Below are 27,252 nucleotides of genomic sequence, written 5' to 3'. Positions count from 1 at the left end.
CTTCTCAGAGACAAAATAATAGTTACACATTCCTAGTGGTCAATGCTATCAAATTTAGCCAGCATGGACACCAGGTCTTTGTTCGTCTAAGAAAAGATAATTCATTAAGAAAAGCAGTGTGGCTGTTCCAACCCCCTGAAAGGGGTCCAAGAATTAGAAGTTAATGCCAGAGATGCTTTGCCACAGCCTTATCACTAATCTTCACCAAACAGGAAGACTAGAAACAGGATAATAAATGGCATGATTATCAGTGAGAAGTGATTTCCTCTGTCTCAGAGATGCTAGTACCCTGCCTTCCTTTTACTTCATGACTTGGACATCGGCAGTCTAAACTAGTGATTAGAGCAGGAGTTAAGATACGTCAGATACCAGGAGATTAGAGTCCAAGACAGTCCAGAAGGCAAGCCAGGAGTCAGGCAGAATCAGGTTACCAGAGTCAGATAGTAGGAGAAGCTATTACAGAGGCAGCACTTCTAAGACAAGACAGTTACACAGACAGCTTCCTGTTCCTGTGCTTGGTTGAGATAGAAGCTGGGAACCAATCAGGACCCCAGCATTCCACCAATCAGAGCAAAGACTGTAGTTCTCTGTCAGAGTTCAGCTTCTATGCTAGCAACTGTTAGCAAATTAGTAAGTGGTAGGTTGGCCCTTACTAGTATCTAAAAGCCCCATAGACCAGGGCTCAAGACCTGTAGTCCCTGGTGGTTTGGGAGAAACTGGCACCCTTTTTCTACAAGGAGCTCAATACCTCCCCTACTTATATAACTATTTTTTGTACACTGGAGACAATCATAAAACATAAGAACGGCCATACTGGGTCAGACCAAAGGTCCATCAAGCCCAGTATCTTGGCCTCTGACAGTGGCCAATGGCAGGTGCCCCAAAGGGAATGAACAGACAGGTTATCATCAAGTGATCCATGCCCTGTCATCCAATTCCAGCTTCTGGAAAACAGAGGCTATGGACACCATTCCTGCCCATCCTGGCTAATAGCCATTGATGGACCTATCTTCCATGTATCTAGTTCCCTTTTGAACTCCGTTATAGTATTTGGCCTTCACAACAGCCTCTGGCAAGGAGTTCCCGAAGTTGACAGTGCATTGCATGAAAAATTCTTTCTTGTGTTTGTTTTAAACCTGCTACCTATTAATTTCATTTGGTGGCCCCTTGTTCTTCTGTTATGAGGAGTAAATAACACTTCCTTATTTACTTCCTCTATACCACTAATGATTTTATAGACCTCTATCATATCCCCCCTTAGTTGCCTCTTTTCCAAGCTGAAAAGTCCCAGTCTTATTAATCTCTCCTCATACGGAAGCTGTTCTATACCCCTAATCATTTTTGTTGCTCTTTTCTGAATCTTTTCCAACTCCACTATATCTTTTTTGAGATGGAGCGAGCACATTTGCATGCAGTATTCAAGGTGTGGGTGTACCATGGATTTATATAGAGGCAATATGATGTTTTCTGTCTTATTATATATCCCTTTCTTGATGATTCCCAACATTCTGTTCACTTTTTTGACTGCTGCTGCACATTGAATGGATGATTTCAGAGAATTATTCACGATGACGCCAAGATCTCTTTCTTGAGTGGTAACAGCTAATTTAGACCCCATCATTGTATATGTATAGTTAAGAATAAGTTTTCCAATGTGCATTACTTTGCATTCATCAATATTAAATTTCATCTGCCATTTTGTTGCCCAGTCACCCAGTTTTGTGAGATCCTTTTGTAGCTCTTCGCAGTCTGCCTGGGACTTAACTATCTTGAGTAGTTTTGTATCTGCAAATTTTGCCACCTCACTGTTTACCCCTTTTTCCAGATTGTTTATAAATATGTTAAATAGGACTGGGCCCAGTACAGACCCCTGGGGGAATCTTTTAACCAGTTACCAATCCATGAGAGCACCTTCTCTCTTATCCCATGACTGCTTATTTTGCTTAAGAACCTTTGGTGAGGGACCTTGTCAAAGGATTTCTGAAAATCTAAATACACTAAAAGTCATGAGATCCTGAAGTTGACTGGGGAACATTAGGTAATTAGTGGGTCTTTGAAACCATATCCTTTACAGGCTGTTAAAACCAGCAAGGAAATATTGGTTGAGCAAGGACCTTTCGCCGGTTTGTTCAAGCGATGCCAGAACCCAACCCTCCCTTGCAGAAATATTTACAATCGCCATCAACATAGGACACTATTTCCCCACTAAATTTAGCTACTTATAAGGAGCACAGATCTGAATTGTGCATTAGCTCCAAAAACTCAGTGAGTTATAATGAACAGAACTCAGTAAGCTAAGATGTTACATTTATCCTCTTCCCCTGATGTACAGAGCATGGAATGGCTACCACTGAATCAATCAGTGTTATGTATGAAGTTGACGGAAAATTCCTTAGAGCAAGAGACAACTCAGATTCACCACTCCATCAAACACCTGGAACAGTTCCATATAGTTGCTGTGATGGAAGAGAAGAATAATTTCTTAACCGCCATCACATCCATGGGATAAGACTTCATAACATTGTTTATGTCACTATCAATAAGACTCAGAGTATTATTTCTACCACTGGTACTCCAACCTCCATTCCTTCCCACTCAGGCTATCTATTATGACCTAGGAGGAAGCCACAGAGAGTAGTGTTTAGAAGCCAGTGAATTGATAATAAAAGAGAAATGATGATTATAAGTTTCCTCCTAGGCTAACAATAAAATGGTCCATCAGCTGTACAGCACTCCTCTTCAGAGAGCTCTGAAGCCCAATCAGTTCCATCAGTCTCAATACAAACCATGACCAATCCCCGTGGGACTAAATATGATCCCTAATCTCACACCAAAGAAGATAATGATCTGACTTGGCAAAGATATACTCCTAATCTCCAATGTAAATTAGAAAACAAGGTCCCCAGTATGACTAGATTTATTTATGTGCAGAGCCAAAAACCATCTGAGACAGTGCTTGGATTGTGAGGGCAGTCAACACATTTTGAATCAACCTAATGCATGACTCTGCATGAGGGTTATCAGCAGATATGACAACAAATGATAGAGACAGATACCAAAAGTTGGCAGCAAATCTGGGAATTGCAGAATGTTTGAGTTAAAGTTTTGTAGAAGAGATGTGATAACAGAGTGGCTTGCCTGCAGGCTGGAGAGGCTGCAGCTAAGCCAGCTCTGATTAGAAGATGAGAGGAATTAGGTGATTCCAATACAAAAGGCAGCAGGAAGCTTCAGGGGTGTGTGATTGAGAAAGTAGCTAAGGGTATGTCTATACCAGTGGTGGGCAACCTGCAGCCCACAGGCCGCACATGGCCCATCAGGGTAATCTGCTGGCCGGCTGCCGGACAGTTTGTTTACATTTGCACGGCCGCCCGCAGCTCCCAGTGGCCACGGTTCGCCGTTCCCGGCCAATGGGAGCTGCGGGAAGTGGCATGGGCCACAGGGTCATGTTGGCCGCTACTTCCCACAGCTCCCATCGGCCGGGAATGGCAAACTGTGGCCACTAGGAGCTGCGGGCAGCCGTGAAAACGTAAACAAACTGTATGGTGGCCCACCAGCGGATTACCTTGATGGATTACCCCGTGGGCCACAGGTTGCCCACCACTGCTCTATGTTTAACTCCCTCAATATGAGTGCAAGATTCTCCCCTTAAATCATAGTGTTGCTGTCAAATTATGTTCCATCTACATATGTTGTATTGCCATTACTGGTAATTAATACCAAAAAGAGCAGTGTGTCTAATGATTAAGGCTCAGCTTATAATCAGAAGACCTGGAAAAACATAGTGGTGAACCAAGTCACTGCATTCTATTCCTAATTCTGCCACTGACTCACTGTGTGGCTTTGGGCAAGGCACTTCTGTATCTCAGTTTCCTCACCTATAATATGCCTTGAGACCTTGCACACACACAGAGGTTTGTATACATTCAAATAAGCACTAGTCATTAAAGAAAACTGCCTCATTCGATGTTTACGTCATGACTCAAGGTTTCCTATACTTTGGGCTCAGGTAACTGCTGCTACCATCAAAATTTGCATTTGGAAAATTTACCTCATGTTACCCCTCACTCTGCTCCTTTATTCAGAGGACCCTGTCCCAGGAGTGGAGTGCTTGCTGATAAATATGGTAGGTACTCTTCAAAGACCACTGCAGGAAAATCCCGTCACCAAAACTCCATTCCAGACCTGATTAACAAACTATTACTTTGTAAGTGACAAGTAAACTGATAAACAAACTAATTTAAAGTCCTCCCCTGCCACCTTAAGCTAGGTCTCAGAATAAAACACCTCCGGCCAGCAAGCCTCAACTCTCCCTTCCCCGGGTCCTTGCTCGACTGCTGGAGTTCAAATGACCATTCCATGGGTGGCTTCGGGCACCAAAATGGGCCTTTATAGAGTACTTGGACGTTATAACATTGTCTCACATCCACTCATTAGTTTTAATTCCCGTATGACCCATACATAAAATAACATTAATTGAACACATTACCCAACATTCTCCACAGTGGATCTTGCATGTGTACTTTCAACATGTAGCTACCTCAGCCTCAAATCTGTGATATGCATCTTGCCTTCCTTCTAAAAATTGGCAGATTACTGATAAATTTTTGCTATACATGTGCAAAATTCACATCCTTAAATCTGAGCCAAAACTCATTCAGTTTTCAACAGGACACTCAAAAGCACTTTTCAATAAGACCCATTTACTTCAATCCATGTCAGTTATACAACTGTTCATACAGTTACAGAAATGGTTTTGTTTGCAGGACCATGCCCTTAGAGTTCTCCAAAAATGTCTAAGGTACCACTTCAGCAGGGTATTTAAGCATATGCATCTCTTTAAGCACCTAAGGGCTCCAACTGAAGTTAATGGGGCTACTCACATGCTTAAACTTATGCAAATACTTAAATGCTTTGCTGAATCAAGACTTAAAAGCTCAATGTTTATAGGGTAAAAGAGACCCAAGTTTACTTAGTCTTCAAAGCTGGTATGACTTCAGAAATACTTAAAATTAACATGGCCATAGTGGCAGATTGCTGGAAAAGTTACATGATGCAGAAATTATTTATTAAGTTATGGCAGAATTCTCCATATAGTCATAATTTCTAGTTCACTGTTAATGATAAAATGAATGATAACATAGGTTTGAATAGTCCTTAGAATCCAGCAGTTGCTTTCTTTGGATTTTATCCAAAAGTTCTATCAACAGATAGATCAATTCAGAGGGTTTTTTTTTTAAATCAACCTATCTGAGCTGTCATAGATGAGACAGTAAGGATATAAAAGAGAAGTACACTGATGAGTGAGTAAATGGACTCGGTGTCCATACTATGCAGTACAAAAGAAAAATGTTAAGAATATGTAGCTGTTAGACTTCTTTTCATACCTTTGTGTGAAGTAGATTCAAGAACCATGAATTACCTAAAACCTCTGTCAATATCTTTTCTATAGTGTTATAATTCTAGGCTTTAACATATAAAATTATGTGATATACTTAGAACTGTTGCTTCTATTGTCCAGATCCTTGGGTTCAGCCAAGCTGAAAGTGGGTTCATGTAACCTTTATGGTTCTGTGATTGTGGGCTGGCCAAGGGGTAGTTCTGACCCAAGTTTAAGTTAGAACCACCCTCAGGATGCTCTATTTTACGCCTGCCTCCAAGAGAATACCCGGAAGAGATTGTTTGGCCATCTTCTTCCCTGCTTCCACACCTCCTGAAGACAGGAGAATATCGCAAAGGGGTGACACTCAGTTGGCCAGAACCACAGGCTTTGTGGCTCCTTTGCATCAGCAAAACAGCAGAATGGGGCTGTAGTAGACTAAGATTAAAGTTCTGTGACTTTGGATTCAGGTAAACACATGAATGATATACACTGTATAATGACATCATTTTGTATTAGTGTCATTGGGGTTTTAAGTTTAAATGATTTTGCTCTTTTATTACTTAAAAAATTGCTGTCTTAATTTTGGTATATTATGTATATATTGTAGGATGTTTAAAAGAAGGAAACTTAAAATGGTAAATTTAATGCTTACCCCATTGGAACTATAAAAATATTGTGAAAACATTTTATTGAGATGAATATGTGTGTATATATTATAAATATAAAAATATACTTTGCAGGTGAAGAAAGTAATCTGGACAGCAAATATATGTAGGCGAATTTAAATAACTGAGAATATACAATGTACATCTGAGTGACAGCAAGATTTTTGGTGGATTCATGTGTGCTAAATTAAGCAGGTATTAATTATCATCAGGACATACTTTACATTCAGGGGCGGCGAGCTGTATGGGCCCATGGTGCCTGGGCTCCAGCAAATTCAGGGCCTGGGGCGGCCCGGCTCCACCACCACCACCTTGCAGCCGGCTACAAGGGAGCAGCGCTGGGGGCAGGCTGATGAAGCTGCTGCGCCTGCGGAGAGAGGAGCGGGCACATGGCAGCACCGCCCCCCCAGCAGGCGACTCCGAGTCAGCTCCACAGGGGGGTGGGGGCTTATCCTGGCTAGACCTCCTGAGCAGCAGCCTGGGGGGGTTGGGTGAGTGTTGTGCTGGGGGAGGAGGAGAAGGGCCGCCCTCCCCCCCTGGAGCTCGCTGCTGCCGGTGGGAAGAGGGCTGGGGGGAGTCCTCCTCTCTGCCCCCCAGCCCCAGGGCAGCCTGCCTGCTGCACCCCAAACTCCCCATCCCCGGCCCACTGTCCCAGCCCAGAGTCTGTACAGGCACCCAAACCCCCTCCCAGACCTTGATCCCAGCATCCCAAACCCCCTTCCAGAGCTCACACCCCCTCCTGCACCACAACCCCCTGCCCCAGCCCAGAGCCTGGACCCAGCACCCAAACTCCATCCCAGAGCCCATACCCCTCCTGCACCCAAACTTCCTCCCAGAGCCTGCAACCCAAACCCCCTCCCACATCCAAACTCCCTCCCAAAGCCTTAGGCGGGCGGGGGGGGTGGAACTTGGACCCATTCTGGGCACCACCAAAAATTATACAAACCTGCCACCCCGTTTACATTATATCTTTCCTGTGCCAATGTTGGCACACAGGACAGACCAGCAGTGGCTCCAGGCACCAGCGCTCCAAGCGCGTGCCTGGGGAGGCAAGCCGCGGGGGGCACCCTGACAGTCCCTGCGAGGTCGGCAGTCAGGCAGCCTTCGGCGGCATGCCTGCGGGAGGTCCGACGGTCTCATGGATTCAGCGGCAATTCAGCGGTGGGTACGTCGAAGCCGCGGGACCGGCGGACCTCCCGCTGGCATGCTGCTGAAGGCAGCCTGCCTGCCATGCTTGGGCCGGCAAAAAAGCTAGAGCCGCCCCGGGACAGACACTGGTCTCTTCTATTTCTGTCTTTCTGCTGCTGCTGCTTCCTTCTGCTCTATGGTGTAAAGATTGTGTTCTGCACTCTCTGCTAAGGGTTCTTCTCAAGTTTTCTCTTGGGCAGCCTCTTTTCCTTACAACAGTTAATTTCCACTTGATGGCTTCACATGGGAGTCTGAGTTGGCAGCTGGAGTACATGCCTCAGATATGTCTAGCGCTTCCTTTTGATTCTAGTGGAGGCAAACTGCTGGCTGGTGATTTCTTGGATCTCTCCATTAGTGATGAAATCTTTCAATCCAATGACTAGGATCTTTTGTAGGCACTTATTTTCAAAAGCATCTAGTTTTGTATCTAACATTTTGGTAGATCTTCAGCTCTCACAGGCTATGGGAGCACTGAGATTACATTTGAGTTGAAAATTTTCAGTTTTGTTCTGGTAATATACATCCTTGATTTCCATACATTGCTGAGTATAATGAATGCTGTAGATGCCTTTACTAACTATGGTTGCCTTTCCTTTCATCAGGATATGGTCATATAAATATTAATGCTGAAATGAAAAAGAACACTAAAAAGAATAGAAGTGACAATGAATGTGTGATAACTAATACTGTGTTTTTGCCATTTTTTTCCAGTTCCATATGTATAATCTATGGTGGATATGGTTTAAGATGCCTGGTTTAATATGTTAACTAGATGGAATATTTGTCATAGACTTCACATAATTTTACCTGTTGTGGCAGGAAGACAGCTGATATATAAGGACCTTGGATCTGTGTTTTAATACCTTCCTTTTCTTTTTTCCGGCTGGAGCCAATTGTGAATTTCCTGGCTTTTGGACATTTGTTTATCAAACTACTTTGTTATTTTTAGTCCACTTTTAAGCTGTTGATACACATTTATGATGTAAGCTAAACAGTGATATCTGAAACTTGTTTTCAAAGCAATTTACAAACACAAGCTTTTTAACTCTCACAAACCCCCTGTGAGATAGAAGGCGAGTAAGGTTTAGAGTCCATATCTTTTGAAGCTAAGTCCCATACCTAATACTCATTGACTCTCAGACTTTCAGGCCAGAAGGAACCATCATGATTATCTACTCTGACCTCCTGCAGCTCTCAGACCTGCACTCATCAACTTCTGCAATAGGTCCATAAACTCTGGCTGAGTTACTGAAGTCCTCAAATCTTGATTTAAAGACTTCAAGTTACAAAGAATCCACCATTTACTCTATTTCAGTCCAGCAAATGACCGGTGCCCCATGCTGCAGAGGAAAGCAAACAAAAAACAAAACAAAAAACCAGGGTCTCTGTTAATCTGACTTTCGGGCAAATTCCTTCTGAACCCCATATATGGCCAGCAGTTAGACCCTGAACATGTGGGCTGAGATGTACGAACCAGACACCTGGGATAGAATTCTCTGTAATAAGTCAGAGTCCTCCCCATCTAATGTCCCATCTCCAGCTGTTGGAGATATTTGCTAATAGCAGTTGCAGATGGGCTGTATACCACTGTAGGCAATCTCATCATACCTTCCCTCCATAAACTTATCAAGCTCTGTCTTGAAACAAGTTAGATTTTTTGCTTCCATTAGTCCACTTGGAAGGCTGTTCCAGAACTTCACTCCTCTGATGGTTAGAAACCTTCATAAAATTTCAATCCTAAGCTTGTTGATGGCCAGTTTATATCCATTTGTTTTTGTGCCAACACTGACCCTTACTATGATAGGTTTGGGGATGACCCCGTCCAGTGCGGGGTGAGTGCGCCCCGTCACACTCCTAAACCCCAGTCAATATTCTCTCCCTTCTTAGCAGGGGAGTGGGGCCCAATGGCCAAAGGTGATAAATTGGTCCCCGTCAGCATGGCAGTAAGGCCCGGCGGCTATAGTTAGTAAGTTCGCCCCAGTGAAACAGTGTTACACGGCCAGCGTTGATAGATTCACCCCTCTTTGCGTGTTAATATGGCCTAGTAGCTACAATCAGTACAATCACCCCAGGAAGAGAGGGCAGTAAGGCTTAGTGGCCAAAGTCCATGGGTTCGCCCTTCTCGGCAGGGCAATGAGGCCTAATGGCTAGAGTCAGTTTACCTGCCCCAAGAGCTGGGTAGTACGGCCCAAAGGGCAAAGTCTATAGATTTGCCCTTCTTAGCAGGCCAATGAGGCCTAGTGGCCAAAGTCAGTAAATCCACCTGGTTTTCAGGGCAATGGGGCCCACTGACCAATATCAATAGATTTTCCCTAGTTAGCAGGGCTGTAAGGCCTAGCCGCCAGAGTTCATATATTTGCCCTTCTCAGCAGGGCAGTGAGGTATAATGGCTAGAGTCCCTGTATTTGCCCCTAATAGCTGGGCAGTTTGGCCCAATGGCCAAAGTCAATAGGCTCACCCCTCTTAGTGGGACAGTAAGGCCTAGTAGCCACAATCAGTACATTCACCCCAGGAAGGCAGGGCAGTAAGGCCTAGAGACCAAAGTCAGTCAGGAAGGGGGCTGCCACACACAAGGAGGGGGTTGGCGGCCCTGGTAGGGGGGTCCAGCACCCCCCCACACACACACTGGACCCCCAGCCCAGAGCCCTGCTAGCAGCAGGGGTGCATGCCACTGAGTCAGCAGGGAGGTTCTGACTGAAACACACTGACTCAAAACACCGTCTCACTAATTGGGCCAGTATCTAATTCCCCTGGGCTGCTTCCTACTGTAGTTCCCATTGCTGCAGTCTGGGCGTCTCTGCTGTCTCTGTGTTCCCCAGTCTGCACTGTCCCTGGTGACTCCTGATGCAGGGGGATCCCGGTAGGTGCCTTAGCATCTGCTTGGGTTACAGCGTCTCCGGCCTCGGGCTTCAGCTGGAGCCAACGGAGCACATCCTTCCTCCCCGGTGGTCAGCCCCAACTGAGCTGAGCTGCTCCCTCTTACACGAGTGCTCCTGGAGCATGCTCAGTAGGATAAAGGGGACATGGCTTCCTCAACCCACAATGTAAGTTTAACCCTTCCCCGTCCAGTGCGGGGTGAGTGCATCCCATCACACTTACTCCTTCCCTGGTGTTTACCATCTCATGTATTTATAGAGCACAATCATATCTCCCCTCATTCTTTGTTTTGTTAGGCTAAACAAACCAAGCTTCTTGAGTCTCCTATGGTGAGGTAGGTTTTCAGTTCCTCTGATCATCCTAGCAGCCTTTCTCGGCACCTCTTAAACAAATTGCACCCAGTATTCCATTTCTATCACTCCAGTTTTCACAGTTATCCAAATTGTCTTGTATGATATTCAGGTCTTCCTTCATATTGGCAGTACCTCCCAACTTTTTGTCATCTTCAAATTTTATTAGGACTTTTTGTTCCAAGGTCATTAATGAAAACATTAATAAGATTGATCCCAAGACTGATCGCTGAGGATCTCCACTAATAACCGCTCTTCAGCTTGACAGTTCATCTTTCATCATGACCCATTATATTTTCCCCTTCAATCAGTTCCTCACCCACCTTTCGATTCTTGTAGTAATCCCCATCTTCTCCAGTTTAACTAATAATTTCCCATGGGGAACTGTATCAAGTGCTTAGACCACAGAGCTGTCTGGGCAAGTTAATTAACCTCTCTGTGTCTAAATTAACCTCTCTGTGTCTAAATTTTGATTTAGTAATCCTAAAGACATGCACCATATTGACTCTTTTCTAAGCCTACGAAACCCCAAGGATCTAGTCAATCACTCATCTATCACCTCCCTTCATTTGCACAATAGATTACCCATAGTTTGTAACTATACCTTAACATACACACACACAGTCATTGGAGGTTGATGCTGTACTTTTCAATCCCTTTTCCCTCTCCAAATCTTTTCCCCCAAAGCGGATCCAGTGAATGCTTTGGCACATAAAGTAGAAGTGGTTGGAAAACTCATCCACATATGTATTGTGAGATGAACTTCTCCACACTCCTCCTCAAGTTATCAGATAGGAACATCATTAAATTGTGTGCCAGAATGGCAATAAGTAGGAGGGCAATGAAGATCCCAATTTTATTGAGAAACAGACCCAGCAAGGTGTTGTGAGGGCTCAGCACCTCTGAAAAATCATGCCATAGCTGTCTCAAGCGGGACAAAAGCTGGCAGCCAGAACTTGGGGACACTACTGAACATTTCAAGTGAAGAGAAATATGTTCAAAGGACAGAATTCCAAGTTTGTCATGGTTTTTTTCTTGTATTGACATTCTTTCCTCTAATACTTTAGTGTCATGTAAGAGTCTGTTATTGTGTAACTCCTTTTATTGCACATTTCCCCCCTTGTGTTTTGTTAACCTTGTTGTAGAGCTCTACAGATATAAGACCAATTCTGTCCTTGGATAGACACGTACAATTCCCATTGATTAAAAGTGCAATTGGATCCTTTGCCTGCAAATAAAGCAAAATCTGATATATATACACTGCTGTAATCTTACTATCGAGCACTCTCTAGCCCCATAATGATGACACAAAGCAAAATAAATCTTGTCTCTCCTGAGACCTGGAAGACAAGGGAATAATATGTAAAGCATTAATCTCAGGCCTCGTCCACCCTAAAGCTGAGAGAGCACTAGAAATATGTGTTGATTCCGAGAATCTTGAACAGCTTCTCTGGCCAGCACAGAAAGTATTTTTTTAAATAATCTTAGAACCATATTATAAATTTAGAAAGGGACTCTGTGGTATGCTTTGCTTTGTTGGGATGCTGCCAGTCACAACAGGTAGAGAACATGATGTCAGCAGGTATTCTGTACATGTACAGCTATCAGAATAGATATGAAGAGAACCATGAGGCCCATGTAAACTTATTGTAGCAAACGCTGTACATGTCCTATCATCTCCACCCCTCCCACTGCTTGTCACCACTATTTGTCACATCATATCTACAGTTAGATTATTAGTTTGTTAGGGCAGCGATCTTGTCTTTCTAGCTATCCTGTAAGATTTGAAGCTGGTCAAAATTTTTCATAAAACTTCTTTTTTGTTAAAAAGTGGCCTATTTTAAATGACCTTTTTTTTAAATCAATTTTGTGAAAGTTTTTCATTTTAATTGAAAATGTTGTGTCTTTTTTAATATTTAGTGAAAACATCAAAAATGTTATGAAAAATGTTACTGAAATTATCTGTATGACAGAAAGTGGAGGTTTTGGTAAATAAAAAGTTTCCACTTACAAGAAAAAAAAACATTTTTAGTAAACTAAAATTGTTGAAAACCATTTTGATAACATTGTTGATAAAAATTTCAAGAAGCATTTTTTTAAAATTGCAAACATTTAGAAAAGCAAAAAAAATGGTTCTTTTTCAAAAATTCAAAAGCAAAAACAAGTTTGAAATTTTGCATTTTTTTTAAACTACTTCTGTATTTTTGAGTGACTCTAGTAAAGTTCCCAGCCCTCCTCTGAGGATTGTGAATAATAACTAACATACTAAGTAATCCTCAAAGTTGATCAGAGAATAGAATTTAGCCATAACATTTAAAGACTAGAGCTGCTTAGGCAATAGCAACTAACAGAAGTTTGATATAAAACCTGTAGTTAAATCAAAGTGAATAACAATGTAAATACTTGGAGAAAAATACTGAAATTGAGACAGGATAATGTAAGCATAAAATAAGCTTATTTTATAAATTTTATATATACAAAGCACTACATTATCAAGCCTGATATAAAATGCAGCAAACACCACAATTTTTAAAATGTCCTGTAGATGGCATAAAAATACTAAGAAGGACTTAAGGCATCATTATAGAAGCTAAGAGGGGATTTGTTTCTATGGAGCTTGTTGCTACAAATGAGGCTAACACTGAAAACAAGTAATTCAGAGAATATTTGTGCTGTTGCTTCACAGTGTATCTTGAAAATAATGGCATTATTACATTTTAGAGAAGAAGGATGGTCCAGTGCTTAAGGTACTATACTGGGTCTCAGGTGATCTAGATTCAATTCCTAGCTCTGCCAATGACTTCTTCATGTCACTTAATCTCTTTGCCTCAGTTCCTCACTTTTATAATGAGAGCAATACTCTCTAACTTTCTTCTAACTTTTGTCTGAAAGCTTTTTGGAGAACATTCTGTCTCTTATTATATGTATGTACAGTACCTTGTCTAATGGGGACGCAAACTCAATTGGTCCCTCTATGTGTTATTGTAATAAAAATAATTCATAATTTACTGGAAAAAATGCAAATAAAAATCACAACTAATGTTCTGAAATTATATTAGGGATTATTTGGTCACTCTAGGACCACAACGATAAAGACTAATGTCAGTAGCAAGAAGTTGATTGTAAGCTATTTGAGGGAAAGGCTAATTCTTTGTATATGTCTGTATAGGGTATAGTGCAATGGGGCCCTGTGATGGGGCAGATAGTCCCTATATTGTCAAAAAGGGTTAATGAAAGCCTAGGGAGCCAACTGGCCCCACCCCACTAGCCTGCAGCACATGTCAAGCAGGAAGAGTGGAGTTAAAAGTGGGAGACCTAGCCCAGCTCAGGGCTGACCAGGAAGGAGAGAAAAGCTCTGATTGTTTTGATGGGAGAAAAGCCTTGTTTCAGCCCAGAGATTATGTCAGCTTGCCAGCTGGACAAGCCTGTGCTAGAAGGAATGACCAGACCCTGGGGAATCAGCAGAAGCATGGATTGTTTGGCGACAAGGTCTAAATAGAAGAGGGTGGAGGGGTCTCACCAAAGGTTTTTGGGACAACTGTGTTTTAAGTTGTTGGGGTTTTTTTCGTTTCTGATTTCCTTTGGAGTTTAACACCCTACAAGGGGTAGGATTTAAGTGTGCCTTGGCCAGGGGGCCAAATCACAGCTCCCACAGACCTCACCAAGACAATGACCTGCTGGATGAGACATGCCCTGATGGACCACAAGGGGGTGCCAAAGTGGCAACCTGGTCACAAACTTTGCAGAGACTATGGGCAAGGAATTAGCCCCTGTGGAAGGAAGCAGGTCAAGACTTCAAACAGGTAAACACCTATGGACATAGATGCTGGAACTAGGGGTTCTGCTGCATCACCTGACTTAAAGTGGTTTCCATCATATACAGGGTTTACAGTTTGGTTCAATGACTCTCAGAAAAAAAAACAAACCCTGTTCCAGCACCGCTACCTATGGAAGCGACTCCCAGCAGTATGGACATGGAACAGCTACTGCAATGGATGGCAGAGCAGAAACCCAACGCCACCAGCAGCTCCTACCGCAGCTGGCCATCCAGCAGCAGGAACTGATCTAAGATTTAAGCTGCTCAGCAGTAACTGAAACAACAGCAGCTAGTGCAGCAGGTTGTGACCCTATTGCAGCCTCCCGCAATGGCTGGGCCTTCTGCCACGAGTCGAGCAGCGGCACCCAGGAGCCGGCAAACAGGGCTGCTAACAGGGGAGTTTAAGTGGGAGTTTGCAGGGGGAGGTGGAAGGGGAGGCAGGAGGGTTCGGTGGGGCGTGTGCTTTGCGTTCCCAGAAGCAGCAGGCAGAGACCATAGCAGTCATGAGCCAAGCAGCGGGGGACACTATGCAGATGATTGCATGCAGCAGTTGTGGTATGTACATGGTCCTCGCCGGGGAGCCTGAACAAAGGTATGTGTGTATGAAATGCCGCCTAATAGACCTGCTAGAGGAAAAGATTAGAGGGCTCCAGATGCAGGTAGATACTATGGTGGAGTTTAGAAGGGGATTCGAGCAGCTAATGGAGCAGAAGCTGGGTGTGGCAGAAGGGGAATGCTCAGGGGTGCAGGTGGAGGCACAGGCTATGGTCTGTGAGGGGGGAAGGTCAGGGGCAGAGCAAGATCAGTGGAAGCATGTGACTGTGAGGAGCAGGCCAAGGAAAAGGAGGGCTAGTGAGGGGGGAATAGAACTCAGGAACAGGTTTGAGTGTTTGGATAACGAGGAAGAGAGGCGGCAGGTGGTAACTGATGGTGGGGGGGAGAGGAAGAAGAGAAGAGCGGCTAGTCCAATAGAGAGAGGGCAGGAGTTGATGGACACAGCACCTATACTGGGCCCCAGTAGGATAGAGGATGGCACTAGGGGGACTATAAGGGAAAATAGAGAGACACAAGAGGTACGACTACAGGGGACAGGGGATAGATTTGTACAGAGTACTGTCACCAGGCAAAGGCAGGTTTATGTGATTGGAGACTCCTTGCTGAGGAGGTTGGACAGGCCTGTGACCAGAGCGGACCCTGAAAACAGAAGGATGTGCTGTCTGCCGGGCGCTAAGATAAGGGATGTGGACCTGCGGTTGAAAAGGATCCTAAAAGGAGCAGGTAAGAACCCTTTGATCATCCTTCACGTAGGAACAAATGACACAGCTAGGTTCTCGCTAGAGAGAATTAAGGGAGATTATGCCAGGCTGGGGAAGACGGTTAAGGAAGTGGAGGCTCAGATTATCTTTAGTGGGATTCTGCCTGTTCCAAGAGAAGGACAGCAAAGGGCTGATAGAATTATGAGGATAAATAGCTGGCTAAGGGAGTGGTGCTATAAGGAGGGCTTTGGGATGTATGGCCACTGGGAGGCTTTCGGGGACAGACAGCTGTTCTCGCGGGATGGACTTCACCTGAGTAGGGAAGGGAATAGACTTCTGGGAGGGAGGCTGGCTCATCTCATCAAAAGGGCTTTAAACTAGGAACTTGGGGGAGACGGTTGGGAGATGTTCAGTAAATCTCCACGCCAGATTCCAACACTGAAAAGGAGTGTGAGGAGATAAGCACAGACATAGGTGGGGGTAGGGAATTGGACATAAGAAAGAGGGGGCGGATGGACAGCATGGGGTCCGTTCCAAATTGCATAACTAATGGGAGAAAGGATAGACAGCATACGGTAAGATGTTTATACACCAATGCGAGAAGCCTAGGTAACAAAATGGAGGAATTGGAGCTCCTGGTCCAAGAAATGAAACCTGATATCGTAGGAATAACCGAAACGTGGTGGAACGGTAATCATGACTGGAGTACAGGTATGGAAGGGTATGTGCTGTTTAGGAATGACCGGAAAAAAGGTAAAGGTGGGGGAGTGGCGTTATATGTCAATAATGAGATAAAATGTAAAGAAATAATAAGTGATGGGATGGATAAGACGGAGTCTGTATGGGCAATAATTACACTGCATAAAAGAACTACTAGAGCCTCCCCCGAGATAGTGCTGGGGGTGTGCTATAGACCACCGGGAGCTAGCCTGGAGGCGGACAAAGAACTACTTAATGTTTTTAGGAAAGTAAAAACTGATAAGAACTGTGTCATCATGGGGGATTTTAACTTCCCAGATATAGATTGGGTAACAAATGCTAGTAACAATAATAGGGCTCAGATGTTCTTAGACGTGCTAGCAGATGAATTCCTTCATCAAGTAGTAAGTGAACCAACGAGGGGGGATGCCATTTTAGATTTAGTGCTGGTGAGTAGTGAGGACCTCGTTGAAGAAATGGTTGTAGGGGACAACCTTGGCTCGAGTGACCATGAGCTAATTCGGTTTAAACTTAATGGAAGGATTAACAGAAATGATACAGTAACTAAGGTTTACAATTTCAAAAAGGCCAACTTTAATAAATTAAGGCAACTACTTAGGGAAGTGGATTGGGCTAACATACTTAGGGATCTAAAGGCAGATGACGCCTGGGATTATTTCAAGCAGAAGTTGCATGAGATATCTGAGGCCTGTATCCCGAGAAAGGGAAAACGATTAGTGGGCAGGAGATTTAGACCTAGCTGGATGAGCGGGAGTCTCAAAGGGGCGATTAAGAAAAAACAGAAAGCGTACAGAGAATGGAAGAAGGGAGGGATCAGCAAGGAAACCTACCTTAGTGAGTTTAGAGCATGTAGGGATGCGGTGAGAAAGGCCAAAAGCCGTGTAGAGTTGGACCTTGCGAGGGGAATTAAATCCAATAGTAAGAGGTTTTATAGCCATATAAATAGGAAGAAAACAAAGAAAGAGGAAGTGGGACCGCTGAAGAATGTGGATGGAGTGGAAATTAAGAATAATCTAGGCATGGCACAATATCTAAATGAATATTTTGCTTCGGTCTTTAATAAGGCTAATGAAGGGTTTAGGAATAGAGGGAGTAGGACAGAGGGGAATAGAGGAGGGGGGATAGACATTACAGTATCAGAGGTGGAAGCCAAACTTGACCAGCTAAACGGGACTAAATCGGGCGGACCGGATGATCTCCATCCTAGAATATTGAAGGAACTGGCGCGAGAAATTGCGAGCCCCTTGGCGACAATTTTTAATGAATCTGTAAACTCGGGGGTGGTACCGTTGGACTGGAGAATAGCTAATGTGGTTCCTATTTTCAAGAAGGGGAAAAAAAGTGACCCGGGTAACTACAGGCCTGTTAGTTTAACTTCTGTAGCATGTAAGGTCTTGGAAAAAATTTTGAAGGAGAAAGTAGTTAAGGACCTTGAGGTGAATGGCAATTGGGACAGATTACAACATGGGTTTACGAAAGGCAGGTCGTGCCAAACCAACCTGATCTCCTTCTTTGAGAAAGTAACAGACCTTCTAGATAAAGGAAATGCGGTGGATCTAATATACCTCGATTTTAGTAAAGCGTTTGATACGGTTCCGCATGAGGAATTATTGGTTAAATTGGATAAGATGGGGATCGATAGGAAAATCCAGAGGTGGATAAGGAACTGGTTAAAGGGGAGACTGCAGCGGGTAGTACTGAAAGGGGAACTGTCAGATTGGAGGGAGGTCACCAGTGGGGTTCCTCAAGGTTCAGTTCTGGGTCCGATTTTATTTAATCTATTCGTTACTGACATCGGAACCAAATGTAGGAGTGGGTTGATAAAGTTTGCGGATGACACAAAGTTGGGAGGCATTGCCAACTCGGAGAAGGATCGGGATATTCTGCAGGGAGACTTGGATGACCTTGTAAATTGGAGTATTAGTAATAGGATGAGATTTAATAGTGAGAAGTGTAAGGTGATGCATTTAGGGATGACTAATAAGAATTTCAGTTATAAGCTAGGGACACATAGGTTAGAAGTGACTGAGGAGGAGAAGGACCTCGGAGTCCTGGTTGATCGCAGGATGACTATGAGTCGGCAATGCGACATGGCTGTGAAAAAAGCTAATGCGATCTTGGGATGCATAAGGCGAGGTATTTCTAGTAGGGACAGGGAGGTGCTGCTTCCATTATACAAGGCACTGGTGAGACCTCATTTGGAGTACTGTGTGCAGTTCTGGTCTCCTATGTTTAAAAGGGATGAACTGAAACTGGAACGGGTACAGAGAAGGGCAACTAGGATGATCCGAGGAATGGAAAACCTTTCCTATGAAAGGAGACTCAAGGAGCTTGGTTTGTTTAGCCTAACCAAAAGAAGGCTGAGGGGGGATATGATTGCTCTCTTTAAATATATCAAAGGGATAAATACCAGGGAGGGAGAGGAATTATTTCAGCTCAGTGCTAATGTGGACACGAGAACAAATGGATATAAACTGGCCGTGGGGAAATTTAGGCTTGAAATTAGACGAAGGTTTCTAACCGTCAGAGGAGTGAAATTTTGGAACAGCCTTCCGAGGGAAGCGGTGGGGGCGAAGGACCTCTCTGGCTTCAAGATTAGGCTGGATAAGTTTATGGAGGGAATGGTTTGATGGGATTACGTGATTCTAATCAATTAGGCAATAACGGCCATCGCTGGTAAAATGAGGGTCTGGCTAGAGAATCTTGCCTGTATGCTCGGGGTTCTGCTGATCGCCATATTTGGGGTCGGGAAGGAATTTTCCTCCAGGGTAGATTGGCAGTGGCCCTGGAGGTTTTTCGCCTTCCTCCGCAGCATAGGGCAGGGGTCGCAAGCTGGAAGATTCTCTGCGACTTGAAGTCTTTAGATCACGATCTGGAGACTTCAACAGCAGAGCTAAGGGAAAGTGGGGGGGTCAGCTTTTGTGGCCTGCATCATGCGGGGGGTCAGACTAGATGACCATGTTGGTCCCTTCTGACCTTAAAGTCTATGAGTCTATGAGTCTATGAGTCCAGTGGAATACCTAAGACCTTACAGAGACAGTGACCTACCAGCAGAGACCCAGAGCTACGTGTGTTGTGCCCTGACAGGCCACAAGGGACTACTGCAAATACATAATAATAAATAGTTCCAAAGGGCCTTAGTCACACTGGGATGCACGTATGAGAGTAGTCCCATTGGCTTTAATTGGGTTATTGACATTAACATGAATAAAGTTTGGACAATTAGATCAAAATATTTAAAATCAAAGTATCTAAATAAATCTTCACCTCTCATAACACTATACAATTCCATTCCAGCACTGATCTGCATGTTCATCCTATAGCAAATAAGCACACACTGAGATATGGTCAATAGGAGCTTACTGTACGTTACTGAGAAAGTTGCTCCATAGGGAAGGGACAACATGGAAGAAAGCATGATGTAGGGAGTGGCAAAAGGCGACAGAGGAAGCAGTTAGGAGAGAAGCTACACAGAGTGAAGGGAGGATGGAAGGTGTCAGAAGAAAAGAGGGTGTGTGATATGTTTCATTCTATAATTATAATGAGAAAATATTTAAGATTTTCCTCCCAAATCCAATAGTATTTTAAACTCAAAATGAAGGAAAAATAACAGGTAAAACTACATTTCGGGGTGCCTCATAATCCACCCTGCAGTTCCCATGACAAAAAACACTCCCTGTAGTACAAAAGTAATTACAAGACTCCAGTACTGTATTATCATATGTTCCAAAGGAAATGGCTGTTCAGAATAGAACACAGCAAGATTTTTAGCTAAGAACAAGGGCTCAGATCCTCAAAGGTATTTAGGCACATAACTCACATTTAAATAAACTGGAATTAAGCAACTAACTACTTTTGAGAATTTTGGGCCAAGATTCTCAGCTGGTGTAAATTCATGTCATGCCATTGGGTTCAATGAAGCAACATTAATTTACAGGAACTGGTTTCGTGTCTCCCTTTTAAAGCATTTAGAATTAGAATCCCTCTGGGGATCACAATATTAAGCTATTAAAATAGAAAGTTTCCCCTCCCCATTATTCTCCTGACTTGATCCTGGCTATGTAATCTTGCTTTCATACTGATGTGATATGAACAAAAGACACTCCTACCACAGAAACTGGAGAGTCACAAAATTAGAAAGTTACACAGTAAAAGAAAGAATAGGTACAGATTATTATAGGGAGACATGACAGAGAAAGACTTCTTAAATTAAGTTAAAGAGTATGGTCCTGGGTCCTGCAATTGCTGGTGCATTGCTCTGCCTGCATGATGGCCTATTGAAGATGGAGCGCTGTATGACAGCTTGAGTGCACTAGTTGACTTAAGTTCAAGGTCTTGGTCCTTATCTTCAAAGTGCTCAATGGTCTCAGCCCAGGGTAGCTAAATGATAGACTACAGCTCCGGGATGAAGACCATGGTGACAACTCCACTCCTCAGACACAATGGAACTTTTAACCACACAGTTAAAGATCCTCTGTGTTGGTGACAGGGCTTTCTCAGGGACTGATGTGACACTCTGGCATGAACTCCCACAGAAAATAAGGAACATCACAATCCTTACTACCTTCTGCTCCAAGTGCAAGGCTCACTTCTTTGGCCTGCCTTCTCTAAGGGCTGGTCTACACTGGGTGTGTGTGGGGGGGGATCGATCTAAGATATGCAACTTTAGCTACGCTATTTGCATAGCTAAAGTCGAAGTATCTTAGTTCGACTTACCTGGCCATCCTCATGGTGGCAAGTCGACTGCTGCGGCTCCCCCGTCAACTCCGCTTACTCCTCCTGCTGAGGTGGAGTAAGAGCGTCAATTCGGGGATCAATTTATCGCGTCTAGATGAGACGCAATAAATTGATCCCCGATAGATCGATTACTACCCACCGATCCGGCGGATAGTGTAGACGTGGCCTAATACACACAAAGCAGCCTGTGCAATTAAAAATTAAAGCAAAATAGAAAAAACCCTAGCAAAACAAAACACTATGTTGCATAATCAATTTTACCTCTGAGGAGAGAATGAGAGAAAGAACAAACCACAGGTGACAGATGCTGCTAGTCATGTCACTTAATAAGCTATTGGAAGGTGCTCAGATATTGCAGTGATGAAGGTGATATAGGAATCTATATACAATAGAATAGGATCAGGGTGTCAGTTAGGTTTTGATAATTCTGACAACACAAAATGAAGGTTAGATCTCTCCTAGAAATGTATGTGAAATTGACATTGAGAGAAACTCACATAAGCAGTGATTTTTCCACCAGCTTTCTTTTTGATCTATAAATGTATAACCATTATGCATTTCATCACTATTAAATACTGTATAATTATTATTATTGTGCAAATTACAAAGACACAAAACTCCTTCATCATCAATGTATAACATCAGAGAAAGCAAAATTGCACATTGCTGGTTTCATAAAAATATAAATTGATGATAACAAATTAAATAATTATTTCAGACTATTAACCCACAAGGATACGCCCGCAAAAATCAATATCCCAACAGTTGTTGGAAGCTAACCTTTTATGTGGCACTTGTCATTTTAGATTATAAGACCTTCCAGGCAGGGACCATGCCTTCATACAAAATACCCAGCAGAATGCAACTCTAGTCCTTACTAGGGCCCTTGGCAGCTATTATAATGCAAGTAGTGATTAAGAACAATACATTTATTATACATTTGGACAAATCCTGTCTTATCTACTTTGGTGATGAGTTAATCTTTTCCTGAAAATAAGAGTTATAGAAGTAATTTAAAAAAACCAAGTGATCCAAGCTTCCTCGTATATTTTATAGAGGTGCATGTTCAATAAATGTAATAGGGATGAGGCAGAGGTGGGAGGGAAACAGGTGATTCATTTTAATGACTCAGAGACACAGAATTACTTATCTTAAATTTCAGGTTATCTGTTTTCTCAGTGTGTCATGGAAATGACTCACTAATGTAAATTTATTGGGAAGTAATACCCCAAAGTACTAGGATAAAACAGAAGCCATCTTAAAAACTTTTTTTCCTTTGCACCAGTATGTTTGTGATCATCTTTGGTAAAGAAAGCTCCTTTTGACATTTAAAGCACATCTGGAAGTCCAAATGCTTTGCTGACACTTAAAACTAAAATGATCTAATCTCAAATCATTCAGTGTTCATTCCATGGATTAATTGTGTTACTGCCTTGGCATAGTACACTGTACTGATTTCCAGCAATGTCTTGAAATGATGTTGTGCACTTTGGAAAAACACAGCAGGGATTTAGCTCATGCAGGAGCGGCGCCAGGGTTTTTGGTGCCCTAGGCGGGGGTCCTTCCGCACTCCCGGTCGTCGTTGGCAATTCTGCGGCGGGGGGGTCCTTCCGTGCTTCCGGTCTTCGGGGCACTTCAGTGGCGGGTCCCAGAGCGAGTGAAGGACCCGCCGCAGAATTGCCGCCGAAGACCCGGAGCACGGAAGGACCCCCCGCCGCCAAATTGCCGCCCCCCCCAAATCCTCGTGCCCTAGGCGACCGCCTAGGTCACCTAAATGGAAGCACCGGCCCTGAGCTCATAGTGGAGGGGGAAATTGGAGAAAACATCTTGGTTAAAGACTAATTTTAGAGATGCTGAGTGCCCACAGCTTCCACTGACTTCAAATGAAATTGAGGGTACTCATTATCTCTGAGAATCAGGCCCTAGAGATCTCGAGCTGGGCACACAAAAATTGAGAAGCCACTTTTGACAATATGGACCTCCATTTCCCTGACATCTTTAGGCAGCAGGTGGAGGAGAAAATACCACCCGTGCATTCACAATTAATTCTGACTTAAATGGAAGAAAACCATTAATCAGTTACTGCAGATATGAGATGTAAAATTTTACCAGCCTCCCTGCTTATGGGCAGTCCTACAAGTGTACAGCTGCCATGTTACAGAGAGCCCCAATCTTTTCTGTCAATATTCATAATATGGTTCAAGAATCCTTAGCACTGATTGTCTTCAACCCAGGTATCTAGCCACACAACACTTGCATGATGACAGAGAAAACAACAGATGACAGACACAGGAGGTGCAACTCTCTTCTATCTACTAGAGGACCACAGCCAACAACTGTAAATGAATAAGCATTACCACCTCAGTGAGGAAGGTCACCTGTTCCTGCTTATTTGGTTTATACGTTATTCTGTTCACGGATGCTATGGCCAGAAGAGACCATGCTGATCATCCAGTGATGTTCGTATCATAGGTCACAGAACTAATACACTACTAATATTCTCTCTGAGTTTTCCATCCCTAGGACTCTGTCTAGGGAAAATGCAGGAGTATTTCAATTTAATCTGTCATGAAGGAAGGGAGTGTGTGTGTTTTTTATTTTATTAATTTACAGGAATTCAGCATTATACCATAACAGTCATTACTGAGGACAGAAGAAAGCTGAAAACTACAGAACAGTATTTTTATATGGTTTTGTTTAAAAAAACAAGTTCGAACACCATTTATTATGACTCCAATAAGCACCAGCAGTGGCTTCTGTGAACTGCAACATATTAGAACAACGGCTAGAAGGATGCCACTAAATATCCTAACTGAGAGTTAAGCTTCCATAAAAAATGTCAAGGGAGGACTCCTGAGTGGTTGAAACAACTGTACATCTCCAGATGCCATATTTAATTTGAGGTCTACTGGACCAAGGGCAAGGAGGAATAGAACACTCTAGTATTTTGGCCAGCCCAGGAAGAAATTTACAAGTAGAAAATGCAGTTTTTATGTTTTTTTGCTTCAAAGGAAGCCTTCAGTGAAGCATCTGAACTTTCATGCCACAAGCAAAACTTGTAAGAGGGCAAACATTTGCTAGTTTTGTTTTAGGTAGGACTGCGTTTTTACAGCTCTGCCTGTCTAACAGAGAAAGACATAAGCACTTCTGCTATCTAAGCGAGCCCTATCAAGTATAAATGCTTCCCTTTTCTTTCATGTCTAACCTTTAAGTGTGCCTTGAAGAAAAAAGAACTCTCCTCTTCTGGGATGCTAAAGGGGGAGAGAAACTATTGGAGAACTGACTAGTTTTGAGATAAAAATTTCTAACTTAGTTTTAGACAGAGTCCTTCAATAATTGGCCTGCACATTAATCAGTAATTAATTTATGTGTATTAAAACATACACTAAACAGATTTAGCACCCAATACGATGTATCTTCTGAGGCATCGAATGCCATCGACTTCCACTGAAATTGTGAGAGCTAAAAGATAGCTGGTATGTCACAGTGGGATTTGGCCTTTACTGTGTGATTACTTCAAATAATTTATAGGGCCAGCTATTAGATAACAGCATCACTCATTGAAATAGATTCACACCAATTTACATTATCTAAGGCTCTGCCCCCAAAAGTATTAAAACCTCTTTGGATAGTAACTTTTCCCCCCTTGTACTGATAAGTCTAGTGCAACTTTTCTTCATCCACAATTGATTAAGAAGGTAAGGGAGTGAGGAGAGGTTGTTACTGGGGACGTGGATTAGTCCACTGGTTTTCACCACTAGAGAATAGAGTTAATTAAAATCTCATCTTTGACTATACACAAACATTAGTTCAAGTAGTCTCTTTTCGGTAAAGCTCTCAGATACTAAAGTAATGGGCAAAGGATAGATTTGATTTGATAGTAGTCATGTATGGAAATCATCAAAAAATGCTATAAACTTGCACTATAGGTAACCTTACCTTCAAAGAAGCCTACAACTGTCATGCTTGGCAGGTCAGAATTAAAGTGCATTGGCAGAGCTGTGAGGGGAAAGCTTTTATTGCAGCTGTCCTCATTATGTCTGCCTCCAACCATTGCTATTGTTCCTTCATATTCAGAAGCAATAAATGGACTCACAGCTCATACAATTCATTGAAAACCCATGGGTTGTGTTTCCATTTCACTCACAAATTTCCTTCTGGAAGTGTTTGTTCTATGGATGTGAGAGACAAGGTAGATTAGATAATATTTTTACTGGACCAACTTTTGTTGGTTTAACAGACAAACTTTCTGGTTGTTGGAACTCATTTGAAGAGTGCATCTAAGGGTCGGCAGTTCTATCTGTTCCTCTTATTGCCCCATTTTTTCTGGACTGTTTCATGTGATATGCACATAAGGATCTCAGGAGCACCACAGCTCCTTGGAAAACTTCTGCCATAGATTTGTGTATTAGACAACAACTCGCCTCCCCCTTGCTGATAGGTGCAAGACCACCATAATGTTAAAAACACACTGCAGGCAACAGGTAAAAAATGTAAAATAAACTAAGAAAAAGGACAACCAGGGCTCAGCATAATATGTGCTACCAGTTTAGCTCAACACTGGGCCATATGGCAAGGCTGGAACGCAGGGGATGAATGTACAAAGGGGGCATAAACTCACCTATTCACTCCCCTGATCCTGGGGAATCTGCATGCAGTGGTAGTTCCCATATGCTGCATAAGAGCCACCTGAGGACTTCTCTGACTTATGCTGGCTGCTTCCAGCCCGAAGGGCCTAAGACTATAGCCAGGGATTGGTGTTGCACAGGGGAATTGTGGTCACACCTGCTTTTCTCTGTCCATGTGCACTCAGCCACCAGAAGACTGGGGTAGAGTCTCTATACTGCCTTTAAATCCACCAGAGGATTCCCCTACAATGGAGTGATCCTTGCAATGATGGGCCCCAATTCATCAATGTGTTCAAAGGTAGGCATGTGTTTAATCATAGAATCATAGAAGATTAGGGTTGGAAGAGACCTCAGGAGGTCATCTAGTCGAGCCCCCTGTTCAAAGCATGACCAACACCAACTAAATCATCCCAGTCAGGGCTTTGTCAAGCTGGGCCTTGAAAACCTCTAAGGATGGAGATTCCACCATCTTCCTAGGTAATCCATTCCAGTGCTTCACCACCCTCCTAGTGAAATAGTGTTTCCTAATATCCAACCTAGACCTCCCCCACTGCAACTTGAGACCACTGCTCCTTGTTCTGTCATCTGCCACCACTGAGAACAGCCGAGCTCCATCCTCTTTGGAACCCCCCTTCAGGTAGTTGAAAGCAGCTATCAAATCCCACCTCATTCTTCTCTTCTGCAGACTAAACAAGCCCAGTTTCCTCAGCCTCTCCTCGTAAATCATGTGCCCCAGCCCCCTGATCATTTCCGTAGCCCTCTGCTGGACTCTCTCCAATTTGTCCACATCCCTTCTGTAGTGTGTGGCCAAAAACTGGAAGCAATACTCCAGATGTGTCCTCACCAGTGCTGAATAGATGAGAATAATCACTTTCCTCGATCTGCTGGCAATGCTCCTACTAATGCAGCCCAATATGCCACTAGCCTTCTTGGCAACAAGAGCACACTGCAGACTCATAGCCAGCTTCTCATCCACTGTAATCCCCAGGTCCTTTGCTGCAGAACTGCTGCTTAGGCAGTCGGTCCCCGGCCTGTAGCAGTACATGGGATCACCTTGCTTAGTTGGGGACATGGATATGTGCCAGCTCTACCAGATTCCACTGGTGCAGTAGACCAAAGCAGCAGCACTGCATCCCAGGATGTGGCCCACTAGAAAAAAGAAAACTGCCCCACATCTTTGGTTTGGAGAATCTTGCAGATGTCCTTCCAAACTGGGCAGAAAAGACAGTCCTCACCAGAAAGGCAAAAGAAGGGAAACAAGAATTAAAGAACAAAAAAATTTAGATTAGTAAATTTGAAACATACTTGCTTGTCATCGTGCATGGTATAAATATATGGATTTAGTCTTAATAACTAAGACCTATACTTGAGAAAAGAAATTTTAATCAGGATCACATTCTTTTAGCTCTTCATAAATTACCTCTTCTTATTTTTTCTATAATCCTCTTTATTTTTTTTTAAATCCTGCTTCCATACACTTACTCAAGAGGAAAGATTTCCCTTTGTGTTTCTAATACCTACCCTTAATAGCAAAGTTGATTCAAACATATAACTCCAATAGCTCTGACTGATGAAAATATTAGCATTACAGAGAGAATATGAAATCCAGTGACTTTTAACCAATTAACAAGGTG

Source organism: Terrapene carolina, unplaced genomic scaffold (assembly GCF_002925995.2).
Source record: "Terrapene carolina triunguis isolate 2854851 unplaced genomic scaffold, T_m_triunguis-2.0 Scaffold48, whole genome shotgun sequence".
Lineage (NCBI taxonomy): Eukaryota > Metazoa > Chordata > Testudines > Emydidae > Terrapene > Terrapene triunguis.
Note: the sequence above shows the minus strand (reverse complement) of the source record.